The sequence below is a fragment of the Passer domesticus genome, chromosome 3, assembly GCF_036417665.1.
Source record: "Passer domesticus isolate bPasDom1 chromosome 3, bPasDom1.hap1, whole genome shotgun sequence".
NCBI lineage: Eukaryota > Metazoa > Chordata > Aves > Passeriformes > Passeridae > Passer > Passer domesticus.
Window position 1 is genome coordinate 71,797,018 of NC_087476.1, and position 21,040 is coordinate 71,818,057.

Here is a 21,040-nt window from a genome sequence, read left to right on the forward strand (position 1 = left end):
TGCCAAGTCTGTGTTCTTTGATGTGTTCACAAGTCATCTGGAGAGGGAAGGGACCCTTGAGTTAGCATTTGTCTGCAGTACCAAGTTGTTCAGGGTATTAAATGAAGGCAGACTGTTAGGAATTGCAAGAGGATCTGGTGAAAGTGGTTTGCAATAAAAAAGCAAATTAAATTCTTGTAGATAAATTGTCTAGATTGTGAGTGAAACCGTTCATGTCACTGTGTGAGGTGGTGTGTATGGAGGGGAGGACAACCCCCAGCTGTGTGTGTGGTGATGGGCTCTGAGCAGACAGGTCCATGGAAAGAGCACCTCCACCCAAGAGACAATCACAGGCCATTTAAATACTGAGACTTACTGGGAAATGAAGAGAGCATGAAACAAGAGCCCCAGTGCTGCTGCCAGGGATGGGGGTCCCAGCTCACCTCTGCGCAGCTCTGGGTCCCTGGCTGCAAACACCACAGCCAAAGGTGTTCTTACAAGGAATGACTGGGTTGGTTACAGCTGTTAAGCCTTAAAAAGGTAGCAATAAAGAGGATGTAAGAAAGATTTAGAAAGTTGTGAGTGTCATGGACGAGATGGCTAGGAATCAACAGCTCACAGTCTAGGCTGCAAGCCCTAGGCCATGCAACCACTGTTGAGTGGAGCCAGCACCACAAAGGCAAGAGTGATCACTTCTCTTTGTCTGCTGCTAACTCACATGCAAATATATTGTCCATCGAGACTCAGTTGTTCAAGAGGACTCTTGGCAGCTTTGCCAACCTGGGTTAAAAAATAGCTGTATGGTCTAGCTTTGGGCTTGCCTGTGGCAGCAGGGCAGAGTTCCAGGGCTGCCCCAGTTCCATCCTGCCCAGAGAGTGAAAACAGGAGTGCTTATTATTAACAGCATGCTGAAATGTCTGCCCAGTGGCAAATAAAGGACCAGACTCAGAAGTGAGCTGCTCAGACACCATTAGCTTCTGTCAGAGTGGTGCCAAAAGAAAAAAACTGGGAAGAGGGAATGTGTTTTTCCCTGCCAATTGAGCAATCTCCAACTACCATTTAAACATTTTAATAACGTAATTATTTCAATCTTTTTACCACAGAGCAGATTTAAGTGTGTATTCAAGGCAAAGCTTTATTTTTTCTTTTCTCAAGTATGAATCTCACAATAACTCCAAGTCTTAGTGTGGAATGCTAAACAGCTGATTTTCCTGTGGTGATTTTACTCTTAAAGAAGAGGTATGCCATTTTTGAGGGAAGAGAGCCTTAAAGATTTTGGTGCCTTCCTGTATAAGCTAGTTAAGCAAACGTGAGGGAGGTATATCTCAGATGTCTGATCTGCAGGTTCATTTATTGTGATGGCTGCTGAGCTTGCACGTGGTCCTGGTATGACAACCTTCCTATTTAGAGCAGGAATGTTATCTGGAGGGCTACATCTTCAGGATCCTCATGCCTACGTTCGTCAGCCATGATGAGCAGAAGCTGAACTCTGCAAGGGGCAGAGGATCAGTTGAGCTGTGCACGCAGCCTGGCTCATGCAGCCGAGGGCGGATGGCAGCTTGGGCTGGTGATGTAGCAGCTGAACTGCCAGCAGCAGCCTCCCACCAAGGCTCATCGCTGCGAGCATCCCCTCCCTGATGACTTTGGAGGTGGAGGGAAGCAGCCCGGTGCCTCTCTCCTGGCTGCTATAGCCCCGCTGACTGCTCTCCTGAAAAGGATGCTCATGCCAGTGCTGCCACTCTCCTAGGGTGTTCAACAGATTTGCTTTTTATTCTCTTTCCCCCCTTCCCCATGCATAAATCTTGTCGGCTTGAACCTAATTGCATCTTTTTCCGACAGGCTGTCTCAGGAGCAATGCAAATGAGCTTTGAAATGTGGAGATCTGGTTTATATTTGTCAGTTAATTGCCTGAGTGGCACAGACATCTAGAGCTGGCACCTGCCTCCTTGTGTTAAGATCCATCTTTGATTTCAGACCCGATGCTGCATGTAGAAGCAGAGCTCCTGGTAGAGGAGGATGTGCTCTTTGGACAGTATCTTGCTTTAGGTGACAGTGATCTGAATTCCTTGGGCTGAGTCTGTTTTATGCTGCAAACAGAGATCACAGAGGCTGTGGCCCAGTGCAAGGCAGCATGGATCAGTTCACTTCTGGGTGAGCTGGCCCAGGCTTTATCCAGTGAAGCCCCAGCCTCTTTGCCCATCTGCTTGGCCCTGTTGTGTGACCATAAGCATCTGCAATGCATGTGCATGGACTCACTTCTCCCTGAGATTTGACTCTGGGGTGCTTATGGGCATAAACAGGGCAGGGGGAGAGACAGCACCTTCCTTAGTATATTGTCTGACTGCACAGAGACACTGGAAAAAATAAGACATTTTGGGTTTTTTTGACATCTTTATTTAAAAGAAAATTCCCTCACACTTGAACATTAGGTCTTGAAATTCAGCCTATATTTCTTTTGCACTTCACTTGTCCAAACTTCTTCATTCAAATCTATGTCAGCTTTACTCAAACTCCCAGCAGCACACAGATGAAGTTAGTCAAGCACAGAGCTAGCTCTCATACCAAATGTCTGATATCAACCCCGTTTTCTTTCCCACACACTTCTGTCCTTTTTTTGCACTCACTCTCTCTCCAAGATGGCAATCAACTAAACAACAACACATTTTCTGAGAAACCCAGCCTGTTGGGCCATGTAATATCTGACTTCCCTTCAGATAAGCCTTACTGCTCCTGCTGCTTCTCTGCCAGGGACTGCTACAGCACCAAGTCAAATTAACTGAGTACCCTGCAGAATGCCCCCCTACAAGCAATACATGCTTGAAACTACACCATGGCCCTAGTCCTAGCTCTGACATTTGCTAGCTTGTCCCAGTGCAGAACACAACAGAGACACATTGGAAAGGTTTGATGTCTCCTACTGACACAAATGTCATGGTATCTCCATGCTGCATGACAGGTGCATTAGAAATTCATAGACCAATTTATCTGTGCTACAGCAGGAATTTGGGGTGGATGACTTCAAGGCTGGAAGCATCTGCCAGCATAGGTGTGCAAAGCATAAGCTTTAAATTATCCAAGTAAATTATCCAAGCATTGAAGGAACTGTGAGGATGTACCTATTCAAAGAAGCTCTGAGGCTTTGTCCCTGGTGGTTCATCAGCTGTTCCATGGAATCAACAGACATGTGTTGTTCGGACTGTGCAGAAAGATCAGGCAGTCAAATGCATGTACATGTGTGGGATCAAGAGCTTAAATCCATGAAACCTGGAGGAGGGATAAAACTGGCATCTTGCATATGTTGCTAGGGAGCTGGGACCATAAGGCAGGAACATGGCAGTCTCTGAAAGGAGAAAGCACCAGAAGAGATGTGCTTGCACAAAGGATTTGCTTTCCTTTATAATCTGCCAAAGACTGTGAAATGCAAAGACAAGTATTATTGGGAGAAATACAACCACAAATGCACAGAGAGGAAGGAAATGTGTATTTGTTGTGGTGCACCAGTAGTCTCCACTACGTCAGAAGTCAACCACACAGAGTTGGTGGACCTGAAGCAGACTGACAGGCCCGCAAATCAGGAGTGATGGACAAATCCATAATTAGTAATAGAGATTGTCCAATGCTTTTCGTTTAAATTTTTTTTAACAGAAAAAGGGAAGGTGCTGTGGTGCACCAGTTTAGTTGTTCTCTTGCACTGGGTGATTGGGAATTTGCACAGAATAGTTTTGTATTACACTGTATAGCTTATGTTATATCATGTGGTTTGTTACCCCATTTCCCCATCACAAGGTCTTTCCCTCACTTGTCCCGGTACCCCCTGGTGGTCTCTCCCCTGGGTTACCCCTCCTCTAGCCACTCCTCGCTGGTGTCCCATTGGCTGTGGACCTCTCCCTCTGTCCCCATCCCGGGGGGTATAAAAGCTCCCTGCTGCCAGGGAACGCTCTCTTTCTCCCATGGGTTTGTCTGCCTGATGTGTGTCTTGAAATAAAGGACAACGTTTCCCACGTGGAGGAGAGTGCTTCTCTAATCTTTTGCCTTTGTCTATGAAGTATCGTGTGGGCAAGGGTCTATAGCTAGCCGAAGTGGACCCCAACAGCCCAGGAAACACAATTCTTCATGTATTCAGGGGAATATCACCACTCTTGCCCCATTCTTGTATTCCTGGTTGGCCACTTAAGTCCCTATTCTTGTTTTGCAAGTGGGGAAATGTAGCCAGATAGTGTTAAGGCTGGAAACCACCCTACAGCTGGATATGAAGCTGTGTGGGTCAGCCAGTTGTTGGGAATGGTTTGCACTTTCACATGGAAGAAACAGATCATTACCAACTCCTGTGCTGCAGGCTGGTATCTACTCTTGTCCCATGAACAGTACACTGATTTTGCTCTTGACAAGCAAGACATCCCTATTGAGACTAACTTATCCCAGTTGTATCTCCACCAGAATGAGCTGAATAACACCGGGGACGAATGTGAGTCTTGCAGATTTTCACACGATTGTCTTTGGCAGCACTGCAGTATGCAAACACGGCTGAGGTTCAGTATTGGCTCAGTTCTTCATGCTTTATTTCTTGCAGAGGATAAATGTATGTTGTGGGGGGCCTTTGCCTATATTCAAACTCATATTTTCATGTAGTGTGTAATTAACAAAATACTCCAATTAATCAGAATGTGGAATTTTTAAAATCAGCCTTCTGATTCTGTACTTCCACTGCTTACTAACAAACCAATACATGCTGCCCCAGGGTATTTACCACAGAATAACAACCAGATGGGTTATTTTGCTTCAAGCTGTTAACCTGAGCTGATTACTAAAACTCTGGAAAAGGCTTATATACTTTAGCCCTTTATTGATGTCAGAAAGTTCTACAGAATATATTCCTCATACTCCCCCTGATCACTTTTCCAGAAGTACAAGGTTGATCAGCATCTCTTGATGAGAAAACAATTTATAAACATTTATTCATATATATTTTAAGTGTTTGCTAATCTGTGTTTTCTATTTTCAGTGCCTAAATAGAAACTTTTGGGGGCTCATTTCCATTAAGGCTGAACATTTGCAGTGCTCAGTATTGAGTTGTGGCATCTCACTTCTCATCCTGTTTCTGTCCGTGCTAAGAACCTAATTTAAGGCTGGAGATTATGCCCTGGGAATAGACAGTGAAACTTCAGCATTGTGGAGCTGGGGATGATGATTTCTAAGGTTCTTTTTGGATCAGTTCCCAGGAAACTACCCACATAAATTTGTGTTGGTCTGCCTTGTAACATGAAACAACTAAAACAACTACTCCCTTTGCAGTTCCTGCTACATTGCTGTCTGTTGTGTTAGTTACCCCAAGCACATTAAAAAAAAAAAAAAAAAAACTAAGTCTGTCTTTGACTCTAATAATCCTCATGTCAGTTTTATTTGTTGCAACAGAGGAGTGGCTATAATAAACATAAAACAAAGAAATGAGGAAATCTTCATTACAGAGTGCTTTTACTAGTATTTTGTACTAATAAACACAGTTGTCTATTTGGAAAGATGCCTCCAATCTGTTGATTTATTTAATATTAAGAGTGCTGTGAATTCTGGCTTCTCTGCTTTTATAAGACAAGCAGAGAAAAGAGGGCTGCCTTGCAAAAGAGTTATGGAAAATCAGCTTGGCCTTTTCTGTAAATACAGTTTTATGCTCATCAGCTGGAAAATTATTTCTGAGCAATTGAGAGGGCTCATTGTCTCAGCCTTTCTGTTTGCTTCTGTCAGGCCAAATTCTGTTCCTGCTTGAATCGGTTGCATTGTTCTTGCTGACTTCAGTAACACAAGAGCATGGCCAAAAGCCTTCAGCTGAGGAGTTGTGATGGGTCACTGCCAACCTCATGGTCACTGCGGACAAAATGTGTCCATGAATGCAGGCTTCCTGCAGCAGTGCCCAGGCAAGCTCCAGGGAAGGTCCAGAGCCTGCTCCTGTCCTGGTGGGAGGGGAAATCCCAGCCAGCTGCAGTTGTATTCTCCATATAGTAACACTTGAAACCAAGGGTTTGCTCTCCTGCACATGGAAAATCTGAATGTTTTCAATTTTACTGATTGTTTTTTAAATCTAATCAGATTTTACTCTTGAAATGAGATAATAAGGCAGCTCTGGAAACCACTGGGTGCGAGGAACAGGGCAGGGCTGCTTGCCGAGTGCTGCTGTGCACCACTGAGTGCCTGTTCCCTTCACCAGGCAGCTCCAAGACCCCCTTCCTCTGAGAAGGTGGAAACCTTGCTTCAGTTACAGCAGTGTTCAAAGCTTTCTCCTCCCCACAGCTCTTGGCCATCGTTCCTGGCCAGCTTTCAAAATATTTTCATACCTTGTTTCTTTACAGCATGTGTATGCTGGTGCTGTGGGATGTAAGCGGCAGCATTCCAGGAAAGGCAATTGCCCCGTGAGGACAGAGACTGCTCAAGATGATGCTCTCAGACTGCAGTAGCTCATATGAAGAAGGACCATGCACTTTTGCTGTCTCCTACAGGAATGAGGAAAAATGCTGGTTTTCCATAAGACCTAGCCCCAGATGTTATGTCATCATTTTATCATGTTTACCATAGTTCACAGCTGCAGAGAGAAAAAGCAAAGATAAAAAACAAACAGTGTCTCTTGAACTTCAGACAGCAATTGGTAAGGAAGAGATCCAACAAATATGGCCACACAAACAAATAAAAGGGCAAGTGTTTGTTTGGGAGACCCTTGCTTCCCTGGCTGAGGACTGTCTTGATTTACATTGATCTGTGCCTTGAGCACAGAGGGCATGGGGAGGAGGGACTGTCCTGCAGCTGCAGCAGAGTTTATGCAGGCCTCTCTTAGGTGATGCCTCTAATTGTGCTGCTCAGAGCATGCCATCACAGCTTCTCTCAGAGACTCTTAGTGAGCACTGAGACAGTGTTAACAAGAACTGGTGAGCCCTGAGACTGTCTTGGTGACCCTGAGACTGCGTTAGTGAGCACTCACACTATGGGCAGGGAGCCCAGCTGGATGCCGTGTGTCCTATTCTTGTGTTCACCTATCAAGAGTCCCTTACAACACAGCAATAAGAGGCATTATTTCCAGTCCCTGTAAGTTCTTCTGTTACTTAGATCTGACAAATGTTATTTTTACCTGGAACTAGAGATTTAGCTTAGAGGATTGGCCAGGTCTCTTTAGGCCATTACCCACTGTGTTTTATGTACATGAAACAGCAGACCAGGCATGGGACTTGTGGTTATAGTCCCCCTAAAACCTTTGTTCATTATCCTAAATTTTTGTGCAAAAACCTAAAAACATGTAGGGAGTGCAGATTTCCCTGCACAGTACACCTGATCTCAGTTTTTCCATGTGAAGCTTGTGTAAGGATTCCTCTGGTGCCACCAACACTGCACACCCACTCTTGCACCCCAGCCCTCAGCCACAAGGTTCCACAAACTCTAAGTGCTCAGTGGTTGATAAAAAAATCACAGCCTTTCTACTTTGATCATATTCAAATATTTATATAATTTATTTGTTCTACCATGAGAAATTTGCAGGAAGTTTACAATGCCAGCCTTCAGTGTTTGCAATACTTTTTTCAAATTTATTTTACAAGTGTGAATGCAGCACTTAGGCCAAGAGAGGGACTAAAAATCCTGAGGATCCAATGAAGCATCCAAACCACAGCAGTGCCATATTGCAAAAATGCCTCTTGTTGCATGTATAATGCAAAGACCTTGGGAAGGACAACATCAGCCTGGAAGATCACATGGATTAGGCTGGGTAGCTACAGTACAGCAGGTAGAAAAGGGCAGCAAGGAGGGAAAGTAACACACTGTCCTCGTGTGCTCACTGGCAACACCAGGGATAGGCCTTCATGTCCTGCTGTCCTTGTAGTATCACTGGCCACAAGAGCTCAGCGCCCCAAATTTGCCATTATATCTGCTTCCCCATCACAGCTGCCACTATTCTGCCCAGGCATCCTGGGAAAACAAGTTGCAATTAGAGCACAAAGACCCTCTCCAAGGGGGATTCAGCAGCAGCAGCTGCACACACACACACACACACACTCTCCCAGATGAGTGATGCAGCAATGGGGATATTGGGTAGAGGGGCTTTGGAAACAGGATTTCCTCACTTTGCAGGAGCAAGGGAGAAATTCAGGTGCCAGCCCTGAATTTCAGGGCTATTGTTGGCTGTTCTGGAGCTGATTCCATTGAACCCTGGCCTCTGCTGCCATTCCGCCACAGGCTGTGATGTTAGTTGTGTGCTGAGTCCTGGTTTTGTAAAACAAAAATTGCTTCACCTTAGGCCTTGCTTCTGCTAATCTAACAATTAATTTCAGCAGAGTTAACCCTGGTTTTAACTTTATTACAGCCTGAAGGACTTCTGAGATAGGAAACACAGGGCAATGGGTGGGGTTGTTAAAGGTATGTTTAAATACGATTTTTCATACCTGGGCAATCCCAGAAAGACATCAGCAGGTGATAACCTCGGGGGCCAAACATTCTGCTCCACTGATGAAAGCTGCCGGTACATTTGAGTGCCACACACACTCCTCTCCTTCCATGACAACTGGGATACAGAGAAATAAGGAAAGGAATGAGCACAGTCATATCCTCAGCCATTTATTTAAGCTGCAGCCCTTATATTTCTATGCATTACACAGCAGGTGATGTTTCTGTTTTGGATAGTGTCACTGAGGGAAGGGATAGGACATTTTGTAGAGATCTAGCAACAAGAGAAAGTGCTAAGAATTTAACACCATTATTTAATAAGGAATTTAACATGGTGTATTTAAGCTCATACACTTACACAGCTTTTTTACTGCCAGTTACAAGCAGGACTATAAAGTATGTCTCCCTTGGGATGGTTGTCTGCGCATCACTAATGATTACTGCTGTAAGGAGTGACCACATTATATGTTCAAGTCAGAAAAAGGTTTTACAAAGCTAGGCTTTGAGGTATGAGGAGTTATTTCAGATGAACAACCCGAATACATCTGTTTCCCTCTAAATGTTATCTTAAACTTTAGTGTTGGGTTTTCTGGCAGAGAAATCAAACTTCAGGCAGACTTTGAACACCCAGATATTATTTTCTTTTTGTTTGCTGATCATGACCTTTTCTTGTGGCGCCCTCAAGGAGTTGGAGGAGCTGGATTTTCCCATGTTACACCGAAGTAACTCTTTTGATTGCCACAAGGTGAATGCTGACTTCTCTGTTACCTTACCTGCTCACACGGAGGTAGTGAGCTGCCCAAGTGGTCTGTCTGCCACTTCCAGTAACACGGTCATGAACACAGTGTTCCTGGCCTTGCAATTCCCCATCGTGCAAACAGCTGGAACAAATTGAAACCAAGCAGGAGAGGGTATTGTTACCATATGTATTCCTTATCTTGATTTATTTTCATTGAATAAGTTTTTTAAGAGTTTTTAAGAACTCAAGTGCTATCAAGGATTCTAGACACTTCCAGAAAAAACAAAGACTACAGGTAGGAAGTTATATTTTAAAACAACATGTTTCAAATGCTGTTTGTTTTCCCCACAGGCATTTGAACATGATATATTTTTTCCTGTATTTTTATCCCCACTCTGAAAGCCAGGATAAAGTGCTACAGGCAAAACTGAAAGGAGATAGAAAGTATTCAGGCAAAGTTATCTAAAAGCTTTTCTATTTTACAGACTGCTTCTTTTAGGACTGAGAGATACTGAAAGCTTGTGGAGGAAAAAAACTGTTCAGTGATATACTGTCTGATGTGTCCTGTGTCTAAAAATTACCATAACTTGAGTGCAAATGTAAATATATTGAATGCAACAGTAAACTTGGACATACTCAGTGGAGATGAGTTGAACACCTTTAAGATCGCTCATATAGGCCTAGGTCTGTGGGTCTGACCAAGAAAACAACCTCCAAGAAGAAGAGTGTCAGGTTATATGAAAGATACTTCCACCTAAGAGGGAGGTAGCACATGACTCTAGAGTCCACATCCATCTAGAAAAGTGGGAAAATCTGCATGTCCTTCTGCTGAACAAATAACATGACTCTACTGACCTTGAAGACAAATACCAATTTTGAATTCATAGGGTTTGACTTTATTGACCCATCCAACAACTTCAGAGGCATCAAGCCTGACCCACCCTAGTTTTAGTGAGAGTAGGGCGAGCAGAAAACCTTCATGAGGTGGTAATTTTGGCACAAGCTTCTTCTGGTTGTGGCTTTCCCTGTCTTCAGATGCTTGTTCATGAAGCCTCTTGTAACTCCCACTGCCAATGCACACCAACAGGAGCAACTCCTGGAGCTTGACATGGGGACAGTGACACATACAAAGAGTTGTCTGCAGTGCCTAGGGAAGAGTTTAGACACTTCAAATCATCCTGTTTCCTTTGAGATAACCCTAAGTTTTGAAGCCAATGGAGCCAGGACCTCATGTTTCCTCTGCCCTTCCTTCACCCTTCATCACCTGTAGGCATTGCAGAGTGCAGCTACCAGAGGATTCCACTGAGGGATAACCCCTGTTCTTCCTGTGATGAGCAGGCTGTGGTTTAATGACAGGTGACTGGAGGCTGTCCTATCATTCTGAGTCTAGGACTGAAATGACTTGAGACATTTACCATTGCTGAACAATATGTGCAGTGTTTTGGGGAACTGCAGCTCACAGGCTGTCTCCTAAACTTCTTCTGATCTGTTGGACCTCCACCAGTTCCCACTGGCACTTTGCTCACCCTTAGGGCTCAAAGCTCCCAAGAGGGAGGAGGCCTAATCCTGCTGCAGGTGCACACTAAGGATACTGCTGCACAAGCCTGCAGCATTAAGAATAGATGGGAAGCTCTGTGAGGAGCAGCAGAGGGCACTTGGTGTGTTCAGCCTGGAGAAGAGGAGGCTGAGGTGAGACCTCGTTGCAGTTACAGCTTCCTTGTGAGGGGAAGAGGAGGGGCAGGCACTGATCTCTTCTATCCGGTGCCCAGTGACAGGACATGAGAGGATGGCCTGAAGCTGTGTCAGGGGAGGTTTAGGCTGGATATTAGAAAAAGGTTCTTCACCCAGAGGGTGTTTGGGCACTGGAACAGGCTCCACAGGGAAGTGGTCACAGCACCAGCCTGACAGAGTTCAAGTGTTTGGACAATGTTCTCAGGCATGTGATGTGACTCTTGGTGACGTCCTGCTCAGGGCTGGGAGATGGACTCAATGATCCTTGAGGGTCCCTTCCAACTCAGCTTACCCTGTGATTCTATTCTATGAGTCTGTGATTATGGAAAGTACCTTTGCTTCTTCAGGATGCTTCAGCCCTGCTTCCAGGCCTTCCTATAGCACTTTTCAGAGAAATAATTTTGGCCCAATGAGTAAGGCAATGGTTTGGATTGCAATATTCACTCTGCCTGGCTGCAGGCCGTGCTGCTTGCTCAGTTCCCTCTGCACAAGTTTGACTGGGGGAACTCACCCCTGTGCCAGACCCTCCAAGTGAAGGCAGCAGCACTTCCAGAGGCTTTCTGGTTGCAGCTTATACAGTAAGATGATTTACCATCCCATTTTAGACTGTTCTGAACAGGTACACAGATCAAAGCAGGCCACCACCCATTTTCATTGTCTTCCTGCAAATCTGATCTCAGTGGCAAACTACCACTCACTTCAACATAAATATCATTGGGTCCACTATAAATAGAAGTGATGTCAGTTTTAGAAACAGTCAGAAATGCTTCCTTCCATCCTCTGCCAACCTTTGTCTCCTATTTTTAAGCTCTTTTTCCATTTTTAAGCTCTTTTTCCATTCCAGTCACTGTTTTATCTTCCCTTTAATGTCTTTGTACAAAAGCCATTAATCTACTGTATGGAAAACTGTCAAATGCTTCTGGAAAATCAAAATATTCTGCTACCCACTAAATTGCCCTTATCTGTCATAGCAGTGGTATCTTCAAAGGATTCCTGAAGAGTAGTTAAGCATGACACAATCCTTCTGTGCCTCAGTCTGTGCTGGCTTCCTCTAATCTAGCTGGAGTTTGGTCACCCTTCTCTTATATCCATTGAAATGGCTTCCAAGTGTTTTCCCCAGAACAAATGTCCAACTCACTGGCCATATTGCTTCCCAGATTGTCTTATTAGTCTATTTTATTTTATTTTCTTAAACAAGAGTTGTGTTTGCCAATTCCCAGCTCTTACATAGCATTTTCCCTCCTTGGACCTTTTACAAATGTGACTGCTTGTTTCCCTGATTCTTCTGCACAGTCCTTCAGACAGCAAGGGGTCTGCCATATGGGATCATAGTGGATTTCTGCCACTTGGTAAGTCCCGCATGCACTTCTGGACAGAGGTTTCTCTTTTACAGCTGGAAATTTGATTTCTGACCAGAGTAAGCTCTTTTCTCCAAAAGAGTTTAAAGTTTGCATTTTCCTGAATAGGAACATCCGTTACCTATTCTGTTAATAATCTGGTGCAACAGCTAATGATTATGTTTTAAAAAGAAAATATGTCTTTGGAAACTAAAGCCAACTTAAACGAGCTGCCTTGAACACAGTTTCGACACTTCTGCTTCTAACTGGAGGATTGTCTCAGGGATAGGGAGCAGAAATTGTTGTCTTATCCCCAGGTAATGGGCTGCAGCAAGAAGAAAACATGCAATTCTGCATCAGCCAGAGACATTTCTTTAGAAGGCTTTGTTTTGCTGCAAGAGTCCTGTCAGGTTCCTGGGTGCCCCAGGTCAGAGCTAACACAGTCAGTGTTTAAATACTGTGTCAGAAAGTCCATTTGGGCATACTGAGAGGGGAAAGGCATCATCAAAGAACACAAACTTTGTCTGCACTCTTTAAAAGTGGGGTTTTTTCTAGATTATTAGCTCCAGGCTGCAAATACTGCTCAGTACTGACTAGACTCAGGTGTGATCTTCTCCTCCCACACACACATTTTGCCAACATCTGTTAATATTCTTCTGGTTCAGTTTTTCAGCCCAGGAAGTGCTAACCTTGACACACATATTTAATTTCAAGTGCAGCAAGACTGTTGATGGTAAAGCACTTACTGAGCCTGCTTGGATGAATACATAAATTAGTAGCTTTCTGTTGGACTCATGTATATGCATGATGCTAATGACAGCTTTTACATGAATTCCTGCAGGGAAACAGTGCACACTCTATATTAATATCCAGTCTCCATTTGACTCTACAATTTCAATATTAATTGATTAACAGCAGCCAGAAGGAATGAACAACAAGAACAGCAGGCCAATTTTCTAAGGCCTGGCCAGCATATAAAGAGCTTAATGGATCTCTGTCTGTAATGGACCCAGCCTTGACCTTACTGAAAGTAATGGTATTCTTGTGCTTATTTCAACTGCAATTAATAGAGATTCAATAGTTATACCTCAGGATGAAAGGATCCAAAGAATGCAAATACCACAATGTCTGTGCTACATAACTAAAAATACTGATTTCTACACCCAGAATTGCTTGGCCAAAGCCCATTCAGAAACTACCAAATGATAGTCATAAATGTAGGGGAAAAAACCGTTGAGCTAAAACACAGGAACTTCCTTCTTTTTAAGACTAGCATGTGCTCTCCCCATCCTCTCAGCACACTGCTTTTGAACTCAAAAATCACTTCTTTGCACTTAGACAGATCTGTAAGCACTTTAATTCATTTTAGTTTATACACATGTAGGTGTGTACAGGTATGCATTTCTGCAGAAGTTCCTATGTAGGGTCATTTTTACAGTAGTGGGAAATCTGTCCTCGTCAGTGCTCCTTTCTCGAAGAAGATATGGGCAGTACAATTTTGCTGATTAAAATGAGTCATGTGGACTCTGCAGGCATGTCCATGGAGGTCCCAGGCTGGCCTGAACTAGACATCTCAGAAAGCAAGAAGACCACAAAGATCACGAGTGTCCTGACATTCTCTCTTTGCCTATTTTCCTAATGCTGCATCCTGCTGGAACTCCCTCAGCAGTCCCTCAGGGTTGTCTTACATAGAAGGAGTCTCCTTCTGGCTTGTTAGGACAATTTATAAGCACTTTTTCCACCAAAATGTAAGGACAAAATCTTGCATGTCAGTGAATGAGGTGCAGAGCTTCCACGTGGCTGTGGGCCACTCACCCTGGTGCTGGTGAGGGCACCTTCCTCCACTTGAGCAAGTCAGAGCATCTTTCCTCTCCACTGGCATCTCATGGGCCATCAACAGTAGGAAAAGGAGTGTCTTCTGCCTTGTTCAGTGTCTCTTTAGTGACCTTTTGCTAGGGAACTAAAATAAAGATGCTGAAAGGTTTTTAACTGAGTCAACATCTCTCTTCCCTGCAGTTAAAACTATTTCACAAATGAGATGCTTCTACCAGCACTGCACAAACAATGATTGTTTTCTAGAAGAAATGTTGTATATATAAGGATTGTGTTATAAATAATACATGTCTAATAAGCATGAGGAAATAACAGGCAGAAAAGTTCTTAGAACTTTAAAGTGGTCTGCAGACTATTACTGGGTTATTCAGGGCTTGGGATTGAGGTTTTCAATGAGATGCAGTCTTTGTTTCATGTCTCCATTCCCAGACAAAAGTCATATCAGGAGATTTAAAGTATTTGTTTCTGTTTTAGTTCTGTTTAAAGTTTTTGTTGCTAACAAACACATAAGCCAAACCTGTCTTAAATACATATAACCACCCAAGTGATCTAGACATTTCTCCAGCTTTTTCAGTTGTTTAATTTACTTCTTGCTCACAAAATTTGCATTTAGTGTCAGGTAGGTTTCATTTGGGGTGGCTCTTTTCACTCATGGTTTTCAGCAAACTGTTAAATGTTGGGCTATCAGTGGGCAGTGTTCTGCTGCACATTTCCTCTTTGACCTGGTTAAATCAGGTTGAAACAGCTTGTCTCTGCTTGCAATGTCATGTGTGCTGAGACAGGATGAGGATTTAACATGCAATAACATTCTTGAAGAACCTCACAGTGACTGGCCTGGTGGCAAAGGAAGAGCCTGTGTCTAGCACAGGCTATGGACATGGCTGGAAGACCTCTGGTTGCTGAAAAACAAGGACACATGAAGTAAATCAGGAACACATCTAAGTTCTTCTGCTTCTTCTGTCCCCTTAACCAATAAATATGAACCCTTAGCCCTTTTCCTCGCATTCTTTTTTGTGTCTTGTCCATATACTCTGCAAATTCTTCTGGGGCAGAGACTGGCCTTGCAAGGCAGCTTGGAACTCTAGAGACATGTTGGTCCCTAGGGCCGGAGGAACAGTGCACATCTTCAAGCTACTGCTTTGTTTTGATACTTAAGGTTTCTAAGGAAATGCTACAGGTTATATATTGCTAGCTGCTTTGTGATCTCAGTGACAGGGCAGGAGTGCTCATCACATCTACAGCAGAGCATGGGACTTCCAGACTGTACCCAGCTCCTGTGCAGGTCACACTCTGGTTTTACCAAGCTGATCCCTTCGTGCACATCTCCAGATTCTGAAAGGCCCAGCTAAAAGATTTCTTGCATCAGTCAGTTTTCTGGCACTAGTTATATTGATTCACCTTCTCCCATGAGCCGACACAGCTGTGCTCAAAGCCTCTCTGCTTTTGCAGTGGCTCAGAGCTAAGTTGTTGCAAGCCAGTCCACAAGCATGGGCTCAGTTATCACCTCAGTAGTTGCCCAGTGATTTCCAGGCTTTTTAGGTTACATGTGGAGTATACATGTGCAATCTCCTTGGCACCAAGGCAGGGGATGTGAGCGCTGCTTGTCCTGGGGTTTTACAGGGACAGGAAAGGCTGTTCCTAGGTCCCATCAGGGCTGGCTTATTTCACACCATCTCTGAATCCTCCAGTTTGTTTAATCAGAGCAAAGAAGGAAATGGAGGCTCTTTTTGCCAAAGTCACCAAAGCAGAGGGAAACAAGGAAAGGAAACCCAAAATGCTGATTTAAAAGCCTGTTTCCAGGCTCTGGTGTAAAGTGATATCAACTGACAGGGAACACACACACACATCTCACCACTTCCTCTATCTTGGAAGATGACAGGAAGGATGAGGCCATTTTGCTTTGAGGATGAGCTAAGTTAAGCCCTTAAAATGAAACAAAGACAATTTGTAGACCCCTGATAAAAACTCTGCCTGTGGCATAGAAAGTTTCCACTACCATCCAATGGCTTTGTTATAATCTTATCACCTGCTGCTGATTTATCCAAACAGCTGCCTCCTACCTACTTATCTCTGTAGAGGAGTGGGGAAAATCACAGTATATTACAAAGAGCTGTGGACCACACATGCACACATTCAGAAAGTCCCATGCACACAGGACTCTGAATTTTGAGGAGCAGAAATCCTTCCATTACAAAATGCAGGATTTACCTTCATCTTGTTCTTGTTCCTGCTGCTATCAGGTATAGTACAAATGGATGTTTGCTCTCAATCAAGATTTTACACAGGCAAAAGAACAACTCTTACAGCTTCTCATGGCACAGTTCTCAGTCTTATAGCTCCCTGGGAGCAATTTTCTCCATATTAAACTTTTCCCAGTGGAAGCATGTTTGAAATGGTGCTTTCTATCCTTCTTATGAAGTGGAGCACACCTGAATGTCAAAGACATGTCTCTGGCTCCTTCATGTGTAGGAGGACATTAAAGAATTGTCTCCACCTGGAAAACTTAAAGTTTGGAAAAGGGTGATTTAGGGTAGCAGCTCTTAGCCATGCTGCTGTGCTGAAACATGGATGCTTTGGGATGAAAGTTGCATCCAGTGAGTCACCTGCTTTGGCCTTGCTTGAAGTACGTGCTGATCTCTTACATGCAGAACTTGTCCAAGAATAAGGTGTGCACAGAGCACATGAAAGGCAGGAAGTCTGTTTGATATCACTGATGTACAGGTTGCCCAGGGAGACAGCATAGTCTCCATACTTGGAAATATTCAAAAGCCTTTTGGACATGATCCTGGCCAACCTGCTGTAGAACAGAGCCCTGCATGAACAGAGGAATTGGGCAATATGACTTACTGAGGTCTCTTCCAACCTTAACCCTTCTGTGATCAATTCTGTGACGCCGCAGGCATTGTAGCAGCCCTTGCAAAATTTCCCTGGCAACAGAATGGCTTCATCTGTACTCCAGCAGATCTCCAAAGCTTCAATGGCTTGCAGATATTTTGATACCATGTATTGTCCCCTCGAGTTGGCATTGCAGCTGTAGATCCTAGGGGAGTGTTAAATGCAGTTATGGTGTGGCCCACAGTGAGCTGGGTCAGGAGCCAACAGCAGTGATAGCAGTGATATTGTGCCAGCAGAGCTCTCTGTTACTTGCCATTCTGAGCCCACTCCAACTCCATGGCACTCTTAGCAACTTGTAATTTCTTGGCTTGATAAGAAAAGTTTTCCTTATATCTAGCTGAAATATTCTCCATTTGATGACTTTTCTGCAGCTTTTCTTGGTCCCTCATCTCCTGACATCAAGAATTCTTGTTCCCTGTCCTCTTTGAGGAACTACACTGTCCTTCTGCCATATATTATCTATCAAGTCCAGTCCCAATTCTCTGCTGTCTTTCCAATTCTCACTCCTGGGGTCCCTCTGGCATGGAAGGATTTGAATCCACTGCTCTGACAAATAGAGGAAAATAGTTCTCACATTTGAGACCTCATATTTTAAAGCCACAAATTAGTTTCCAAACTCAGCTGTAAGTCTATAAGCCCCGTGTGCTTTACCTTAGACCCTCAGGACTTACATGCACTAGGCAGAGGTCAGAGAGGGAGCCCATAGGACTCTGTCATGGAAAGGAAGATTTTCAAGAGTGTAGATATGGTCCAGCAAGGTCCAGAGCACCCCAAGATGCTCCTCTTGATCCTGGGGGTCCAGTCCCCCAGCAGCCTACAGAAAGTGTATCCATCTCCATGGAAGCAGAAGTTAGCCCAGAGCATTGTTTTTTCTGGGACAGCTGTACATAGTTCAGAGATTTTCAGTTCATTATTCCCTTTAACTTCCAAACTGAATTTTGCCCAGGCCAAATAAAAATCACTGCTCAGAATCTGAGGGTCACAATATCCCTTCCTGAGAAAGGCATTTCACTGTCCTCCCTTTTTTAGCCCTTTCCTCTGAATCACCACAATCATGTTGTCAATAAGGAGAACACTGGACCTTTTTGGTCCTTTTTACATAGGTCAGTTGTTTGCACCAGCACAATTTGCTTCATGAGAGACACAGATCTCCACAAAGTGCTGGTTAAGTTTCAGTATTTCTTGTGTATCTTCTGTGTTTAAACTGACTGAAATCCCATGCTTTTAGTTTGTTTTTGTTAATTTGGGATCTGCTCCAGGGTCAATTTAATCCAAAAGCAAGAGTCATCCTAAACAGTGAAAACACTGGGCTGAATAGTCATAGCAGTTTCTTAGTATACAATATGTTTATTTGAAATACAAATTGTAAAGTATAATAAGGCTTCTACTAATTTCTCCTGTAAAGGGGTGAAAAACAAAGCTCAGTGGAGTCAGAGCCTCACTTGGTGATCTGGAGGCTCAGATGTCAATTCTTGAGTTTTTTCTGAAAAAGCCGTGGTGTTTCAACTGTTCTCCTGAAAAAATTGCTGCATAGCCTTTGAGTGCTTAAGGATCTCAGCTTTCTCACTCCTGCACACTGGGAAGGAAAAGGTTGCAAATATGAAACCTGAAGGTTCAAATAAAAGAGGGCAAATAAACTGGACCTGAAATCTTAGTATCTTAAAATCTCCAGATTATCAGTCCTGGCCCGCTTGCAATGAGCAACACTGCAAAGGCTTATTCAAAATCTGAACTCAGACTAATCCACTGAGGGTATCTGCCATCCTGGGAGATGCAGCAGGAGAACCTGACCTCCCTCATCCAGAAAAGCAATAGTGAACCTGACAAGGAAGCCCTTTCTGGTTTCATTTCTGCATTCAGATTTAAGGAAGGAATACGGATTAATTTTGAGCTGTCTAAAAATCATGATGTTCTTTGAAATCTTTTGCTAGCATTGCATTAAGATTTTTGTGAGAAAATTCCATGCCTATAAAATCAGATATTTTTGTTTGTTTGTTTTTAAAGCAGGAGTTTTTAAACAGATCACCACAATTTAATAGGTTTAAGAGTAAGAGATATGAAACCTCTCTGAAAATATGCAAAATATGCTGGAATGGATCTTCCTAGCAGGTGTTTTAGCCATGCTGGACATGTGAAATGAAGATAAGTGAAATGAAGATAAGTCCCGGCTGTATAAGAAGAAATTTTCAAAAATAATCATTTTTTCACTAACTGTTAGTAGGACTATTCCATAAAGTCAGCCTTGCTCTATTTAAAGGCTCACTTGCTAACACCTTTTTTCTTAACCAAACCCAGCACTTTCCTGACCACCACCTTTCTAGTGAAGCTCTACAAAAGGGTTGCAATGAAAAGCAAATCCTTCTGAAGCCTGCCTGGTGTCAGATTTCATTATGAGCCTGAAACTCGACCCACATTCGTCCAAAAGTTCAGTAAGGGTTCGTGAACTTTTCTAGCCCAACTGGATTGATTTATGGTGTGTCACAGCTACACAAATCATGTGGCTGCAGCATAAGGCACAGCTCGGCGAGCCTGAGCGCCAAGCCAAGCAAATCAGCACCATGGCCTCTCCCCTTCCACCCGCTCCTTTTCCCAAAAAGGGTGGATGCTGACTGTACATCCCCAGTGGCTTTCTGGGCCATCATCAAGTAAAAGAACCAATCTTTAGAAAGCTTTAAGGCATCTCATTCTGCTGACCTGTCAGGAAAATAGTCCAATCTCACAGGGACTCAGCCAAAATTAAAAAAAAAAAAAAGAACAAAGCAAGAAAACAGATGCTCAGAGTTAAGTATCTTAATTTTTATTTTGTTGACCAAATAGCTGGGCTGATGTCCACAGGCGGCTGAGTGTACAACAGCTCCTGGTTTTAATCAGAACTGTTGTTTAGATGACCAAGTACAAAGAAGAAGAAACCTCATACTGGTGCTCCTTGGAAAAGTCTGTCCTTCTGCTGCAGGCAGTGCTGCTGGCTGCCTTCCCATGGAGGAGACTTCCTCAGGCTCTAGGCAGGCAGCAACACTCAGTGACACATGGGAACACAGTGAGAGATGAAGAGCTTTGGTACAAGGGTGGTACCTTCCTCACCTGCCCTCTTTCTGCCTCCCAGCCCTGGTACCAAAGAATCTGTTCCATCCAAGACATGCCAAAGACTGTGTCTGCGTGTTCCCAGCTGGTTCTCTAGCCCTTATGACACTCTGCAACTTCCTCAGTGTTTTAAGAGTACCTCCTCTGTGTCTGATGGCACTGTGGTGACTGAATGCCATTGCTCCCATGCTCTGTCCTTTTGCACATGGATTTGGATTTCCTGATCTGGAAGTCGGGTGTGGAAACTTTGTTCCACTCCAGCTGCCTGGGATGGGGTAAGGCCATGTGCTGTTCGGATGTGATGACACTCCATCGTCCTGTCAGGGAGCACAGAGCTGCAGGAGGCAGTGGCACAAGGCCACAGCCCCAGCTGTGCCCAGGCTCAGCCACTCTGCTGCTGATTGCACAGCTTTCAATCTAGAAGCAGCACTGGGTGATCCCTGCAGCAATGTAAGCACAAACAGGCCTGGCTTTCTCTTAGTGGGTAGCCTGTGCCTCTCTCCCAGAGCATCTACTGCTGTGCTTGCAGTGGGGGGTCCAGGCCAGATGCAGCTGCAAGTGCCTGGTGGGTACAAGCTGCCCTCCTGAGTGTCTGCTTTGCCCTTGTCAGGAGCCTGTCACCCTCACCCACCAGAGCAGAGGTGGGTGCTGGCCAAGGGGTGGTGGGGAGGCTGGACCAAGGTGCCGAGGAGTCAGTTTCCCATGCTGGGAGTCAAGAGGAGAAAGCTCAATGAAGGCTTGTGCTCCAACAAGAGATATTTCAAGGATAATGAAGGTCACAGCACACAGTGAAAACCAGCAGTAAAAATGCTATTAGCTTTGGGGTCTCTCAGATTCAGCCTGGGCATAATCAAATAAGAAGGAGCAGAACTTTCATGCTCCTCCAGAATTGTACAAACTTGCATGTAAAGAGTCTGCTGGTCTCTCTGCAGTGTACTGGCACTCCCAGAAAGAACCACAGAGGACTTCTGCAGCACTTGCCAAGACACTGCTGCCTGGCCACACATAAGGACAGGGCAGCTCCTTCTTG

General features: G+C 44.1%; 1 long non-coding RNA gene across 3 annotated transcripts in view; it reads right to left on the minus strand.

The window, feature by feature from the left end:
- Positions 1-5,409: 5,409 nt before the first annotated feature.
- LOC135298149 (uncharacterized) overlaps positions 5,410-21,040 on the minus strand; it is an 88,465-nt gene continuing 72,834 nt past the window's right edge. For all 3 annotated transcript variants that reach the window (XR_010360143.1, XR_010360142.1, XR_010360141.1), the window contains exons 4-6: positions 9,168-9,275; positions 8,394-8,512; positions 5,410-6,550 (exon numbers count right to left, since the gene is read on the minus strand). This is a non-coding gene — a long non-coding RNA (uncharacterized LOC135298149). The remainder of the gene's footprint in view (positions 6,551-8,393; positions 8,513-9,167; positions 9,276-21,040) is intronic.